Raw genomic sequence first — 6,000 nt, forward strand, 5'->3', positions numbered from 1 at the left:
TTTTCATTTCACCAAATAGAGTCAATACACATATATATGCATAGGTCTTGACTGATGTTTCACCCAGGTTTATTCTGATGACAAGAATAGAAAGAAGGATTTACAATCAAAGCCCAGTAAAATTCTTTCAGATTTAGACATACAGGCACTAAGATTTTAAGTAGTGATCTTGCTCGATTCCAGTATTTTTAAGATATCTACCTGTTTCTACTGAGAGGGATACAAACCCAAGAAGCGTGACATATGAAAAGCCATCGTCAAGACTGTGTTGTTTATTTAATAGGTGTCTTGTCAGAATATGAAATCTAATAAGGCAAATGAGTAAGAGGATAAAACTATCAGAACTGTCCATTTTTATAAAGTATACAATGAACATTCACCAGAGACACCTGGCATTGTTACTTATTTTACATTGTTGGACTTAATACCTTAAGCTTTACTCTCATTAATTGTTTTCTTTACTATTCTTGTTATTCAGAGACACCAATATAGCTAGCATCGCTTCATTTCCCCAAATAGAGAGTAAAAACATCCATTAGTTGCTTGTTCTCTCAACATCTCCCTAAAATGCCAAAGTCTTAATAAGATACACAATCTCCTTCTATTAAATGGAAATGTTCCTGTTACAACTACCACTTTTAAATGACAGAAATGTTTTATTTCATTCTCACATAACTGCATTACCTGAAATAAATGCACATTACATGAAAATTCTTATCTGTAAGAAGTCAGAAGGCTTCTCTAACAACATTATAATTTCACCTTTACTATGTATGGGCTATTTTTCAATGCAAAGATTGGACAGAGAAGAGTATCAGGTGATTTATAAGTATCAGTTTTAAGCAAAATTGCCTTGAACATGCTCCTGTACACAATACTCATGGCACATACCTAGCTGTTTTAGAATGTGACTAGATATCATCAGAAAAGCAGTATCTCTCCATAGAGTCCCCCATTTCCAGACACCCTAGTGAATGTTCATATGCACATAGCCTCACACCTCTCATATATATCTGAAGCAATAAGGAAACCTGTAAATTCTTTAGGGTATGTGATTTACTTTAAAGATCAATTCATAGCCCCCAAATATTTTAAGCTGATCCATCTGCTCTTTATATTAAAAGAGAAAACTTTTCACTTGTTAAGAACCATAGAAAAGTATCACCCAAAAATGATGCCATGCCCCAGTTTACTTTCAAATAGGAAAGCTGAGTAATGTCACCCATCAAATCCTCTAAACTCACTTCCTCAATTTTGTAATGACTCTTAAAGAACATGTCAATTTAACGACTTGTAAAATCGCTTCTTGGCTTTTTGCCTAAGATCAAGTGTAAAGACTTGCAGAGAGGGGCAAATCCAGACAGTGACATGAACTGGAAAGAAGAAGAGGGCTTGTGTTTCAACGTCTCTTCAACTAGTCCTAAATTCCCACAAAGAATTCAGTTTTCAGTATGTAAGCTTATTCACATAGCAGGGTGACTTGGACACATATAATCAATTGCATACTAATCAGTCAACCAACTAGTTTTCACTAAGCACACACTAGCTTTCCACCACTGTGTCAAGGTCAGCATATCTCAGACAGCATCTAGTCCTACTCTAGCCTCTCTGGTCCAGAATTCATCTACACCTGCAGCACACTGTACACCCTTTAAAAAAGCTTTCCTGTCTTCCTCCCCAAACCTGATCTGAGATATACTGCCCCTACTTAAGCCAGCGGTTTAAGTTCTGGAATTGGATGAGCATCACAGAAATCGAGAGCTTAAAGCATTTACTTAAACAAGCAGAGCAGCCAGGGAAAATTCTCAGTGGAGTTTAAGATGGGAAAGTGCATACAGAAAAGATGTGAAATCCTGTTTTGTTCTAAACAGTGCAGAGAAATACATGTTTCTTTTGTTCAAAGCCTGCCTTTGGCTATGAAAATTCTCCAAATTTATCCATCTCTGAAATCACACAAATAGAATTTCAATATTAAGGTTTTAATCTGCAGGGGAAGAGGAGCTTGTAAAGATCAAAAGAAAAGAAAGATTCATGATGCAAAGCAACTGTCGGGATAAGATAAAGGAAAGGCTGTGGATATCCAAGGATAGGAAAACGGCATGGGAAGGTGAGAGATCCAAAGTAAGAGTCACCAATAGGTTGACCTTACTTTTTAATATTCTCAAACTGGCAAGATTCTTTAACACTAGAGGGCATGAACACAAACAGGAGAGAGAGAGAGAAGCCCCTGAGCAAAGGCAGCCTTCACATAAAGGTTACTGAAAACCCAGGGGGGAGGGGGGGTTAGGAAAGGGGCAAGGAAACCTGAAATTTCGTGCTGTTTCTGAAAAGAGCGACCAGTGACTGCTATCTCCCCCAAGGAAATCGCTCTCCTATGGACTGAGTGGATGGCAGTTTGAGGGAGGCATGCCTCCTCCGTCCCTCCAACCGCAATGCTCTTCTCTGCTTGCAATACCTTTGCCATACGAAAGCTCCCACCCTTTCGAGATTAGTTTTCCCTGAATCCCGAGGCATGTGTTGTCTGCCGTCTGCTTCTTCTCTGTAACTGCCACTAAAGGCTGGAAATGTGGACTATCCACCTGGAAATTCAGTGGACGGCAGTCAAAGAAGAGGGCACCGGGAGCGGTCCACAGCTCTCCCTATCCAGACCGCAGCCTGCGTGCACTCCGGTCAGCACAGCCCAGCGCCCTCGCACCCGCCGGGGAGGGTAGGCTAGCTCACCCACTCCACTCTGGCCCTTACGCCCCTCCTTCAGCCCCTGGGCTCCCCGACAGCCACAACAATGGTAAGTTGCGTCCATCACCGCGTCCCCACGGTTCCCGAGGAGGGAGGTCTCTGCACCTGGAGCAGCCCAGCAGGCGGACCAGGCATGCTTGCCTGACCAAGGCGCCTCGAGATCAGGTTGCTAGTGCTTGGGCAGAGGACAGGGGGATGAGGAGAGGGGAGACACACAACTAGAGACAGCAACGAGAGTGAGAAAAAAAATACTGCAAGACAGAAGAACAAGCCCTCAAGATAGAAGAAAGGGACACAGATCGCAAGAGAGACTGAGAAAGAATAAAAGACAAACAGGCACAGAGGAGGGGGAAGAGAGTGTCAGTGACAAAAAGAAACTGAGTCAGAGACCGAGAGACACACAGAAAGAATAAGAGGCAGAGGAATACTGAAAGAGAGAGAGGCAAAGGGAAACCGAGAGGAAGGCAACCGTCGGGAAAAACGCCCCAGATGCGGAGCACTTGCCCAGTACCGGGCTGTGTAAAAGCTCCGGTGCCTCCGCTACCGGCTGCCCGCAGCTGGTTGGAGAAAGTTGCCTGGCCGGGAGGCCTTCAGGGCGCAGAGGGTGGCCGGTGCCCACCGCCCCCCCCCCCCCCCCCCCACCCAGCTCAGCCGGGTAGCGGGCAAACCAGGGAGAGGACCCGAGGCGACAGAAAGTTGCGCGCCTTGCAGTCCTCCCGCCGCACCTACAGCCCGGGAGCATGCCAAGCCAAGTCCACGGCGCCTCAACCCTGGGACCTGCCCGGGACCAGCGGCTCCGCGCCCTAGCACTCGCTGCAAGACTTCGCGGCACCCTCCCCGGGCACTCTGGTCGCCCAGAGGGACTCAGCCCTGACAATTACGAGGAAGAGAGGGAGGTCGCGCTAGAGAGATGGAGACCTGCTATCCGTGGCCAAGGATCCCGCGAAGAGGGAAGAGCAGCCCACGCAGGGAGCTGAGACTCCAGTCAAGCCCAGCAGGCGCCGCCGGCCGCGCCGAGTGCGGGGCGCGTGGAACCCGCGCTCACCTGGAAGCCGCGGCGGCCCGCGAGCGCCGCGCGCAGCCCCGGCGCCGAAGCGCGCCGCTCTCCTCACACTGCCCCGCAAGCAGAGCGAGCCGGCTCCGGCCTCGGCAAGACCCGAAGAGGCGCCCTCATAGCGCAGCGGCGGGCTGGAAGGCTCCGCGGGCGCCGAGGCCGAAGTGGCGCAGGAGACAGAGGAGGTCCACGAGCACCTCGGCAGAGCCGCCGCCGCCGCTCGGTCACTTGGCCCCCGCCCCTCCCCGCTGCTCCCTCGCAGCCCCTCCTCCTCGTGCGGCCCCTCCCCCTCCCGGAGCCCCAGCCTGGAGGCCTCTCACTGGGCCGGGCTCCTTTACGTAACCCGCACCCCGGTCCTCCTCCCTTCCCGCTCCCGCTCCTCCCCGGGCTGGGGCGGTGCGCACCGAGCGCGCTCCAGATGCTCCTGGAGCTGCCGCTCCGGCGATGTGCGCAAGTCCCGCGATACTTGGCAGGCTCGGCCCCCGAGAGTCGCTGTGGGGTCGGCTCCTCTCCCTGAAGAGCTCCTCACGACCCCCGGCAGCCCGCGGGTCCCACCGGGCGAAAGCCGCCCTGCGTACCCCGGGTGCGCGCAACGAGCCGGCGAGCTCTGGCAGAGGGGGCCGAGGCGCCAGGGACTGCCCTCGGAGGAGGATCAGCCAACCCCACCTCTGCCGTCGGCGGGGACACTTGAGATTTCGGTCTCTTGAAGCAAAAAGGACGGAGTTTCGCCTCTCGTTGTGTGTCTCGGCGCACACACGCTGACAATATCCTAGTGCTCGCGCTGGCGGCGGCTGCTGCTACCGAAGGCACCGTAAGAGACCTGGGAGCACAGAGCGCTTTCTTGTGCTCTAAAATTTTTAGGGAGAGGTAAAGAAAAAGTGAGTCTTTGACCACGGTCCAAGGAAGGAGAGTTTTGTATTCCTTTCTCAATCAGAAAGAAAGGTAATTTTTTTGGTGCCGCATTTGGTCTTTGATACACTTAGACACACACACACTTCCTGAAGAACCCGAATGCTTGTGCTTCTACGTAAAGTTGTGGTGTAGTGTAGCAGAAATCCGTAGTATCGAATCAGTTAAACACATGTAAGGACTTCAGAACAGTGTCTGGCACAAGGCAGATTTAAGACTCAGCTATAGTTAGCACCTGGACGACTTGGAACCTATCACTGACTGCCATTTGGGACTCCTCTAGGATACTGAGAACGCTGAATTCAAATCCCTGCTATACCATTTATCCGCTATTGACTCTGGCTAGTTTTAGTCCTTGACTTTCTTGGATCTCAGTTTTCTGATAGGAAGTGAAAAAGTTCCCACAATGTGCTGCTTCACATTTCCTAGCTGCAACTTCTTAATCATATCTATTTATTTGGCAGATTTGGGAGAAGATATGAAAGCTACCTCAAAAATACTAAGAGCCATGTGGTACACATATACAAAATAAATAAAATCTAGTATGTAAATGACAATCTACTATGCAAATGACATTCTTACTCATACTCATGATAGACAGTTTCTAGAGATAGCTTTGTATGATTCTCAAAGTCAATTCTCAACAAAATTTGTATGATAATCATATTGAATATGACCTCCTATATTGTCCATTCTGCCACCCATACCCCACCATCAATTATGGACTATCTATCATAGGTATTTCTGTGTGTGTTTATGATGCCTGAGACTCTAGAATTTCCTTCTATTGCTCTCTCTCTGAGTTCCAATTCTGCCATCACCTGTGCTTGGCATGTTGTGAAAAGCTTTGGGGCACAGGTAAAAGATCGGGGTTCATTGTGACATAGCCACTTACTAGTCATATGTCCACAGGGAAGAGTCATATAAACCTCCATTCTTAAATTCTTCATCTCTAAAAATGTGACCAAGACCAAAATGCATCCTTCATAATAATATTTAACAGACAAGGATTACATAACTAGTCAGATATGTAACAGGATTGTGTAAAATCTTGAAGTATCTCTGCGGAAATTGAGAGTTTTGCTGCATAACACACCATCTCAAAACAAGTGGCTAAAACAATAAACATTAATATTTACTTATCATTCTGTGGGTTGGCTGAGTGCTTCTCTAGTCTGGCAGACTTGGTTTGTGTTGGATGGTCTAGGATGGCCTCACACACGTGGCTGGTGGTTGGCAAGCTTTTTTAGCCATGGGATACAGGGCTTAGCTGTGATAGCTCATATTTGTTCAATCTACTC

At 48.2% G+C, this 6,000-nt stretch overlaps 1 protein-coding gene across 1 annotated transcript in view; it reads right to left on the reverse strand.

Moving 5' to 3' along the window:
* Positions 1 to 4,068, reverse strand: part of GALNT13 (polypeptide N-acetylgalactosaminyltransferase 13) — a 592,145-nt gene extending 588,077 nt beyond the window's left edge. Inside the window, exon 1 of the mRNA XM_004482209.4 lies at positions 3,782 to 4,068. The gene's annotated coding sequence lies outside the window, so the exon portion shown is untranslated. The remainder of the gene's footprint in view (positions 1 to 3,781) is intronic.
* Positions 4,069 to 6,000: the final 1,932 nt, after the last annotated feature.

Source organism: Dasypus novemcinctus, chromosome 7, assembly GCF_030445035.2.
Source record: "Dasypus novemcinctus isolate mDasNov1 chromosome 7, mDasNov1.1.hap2, whole genome shotgun sequence".
In the NCBI taxonomy this organism is placed as follows: domain Eukaryota; kingdom Metazoa; phylum Chordata; class Mammalia; order Cingulata; family Dasypodidae; genus Dasypus; species Dasypus novemcinctus.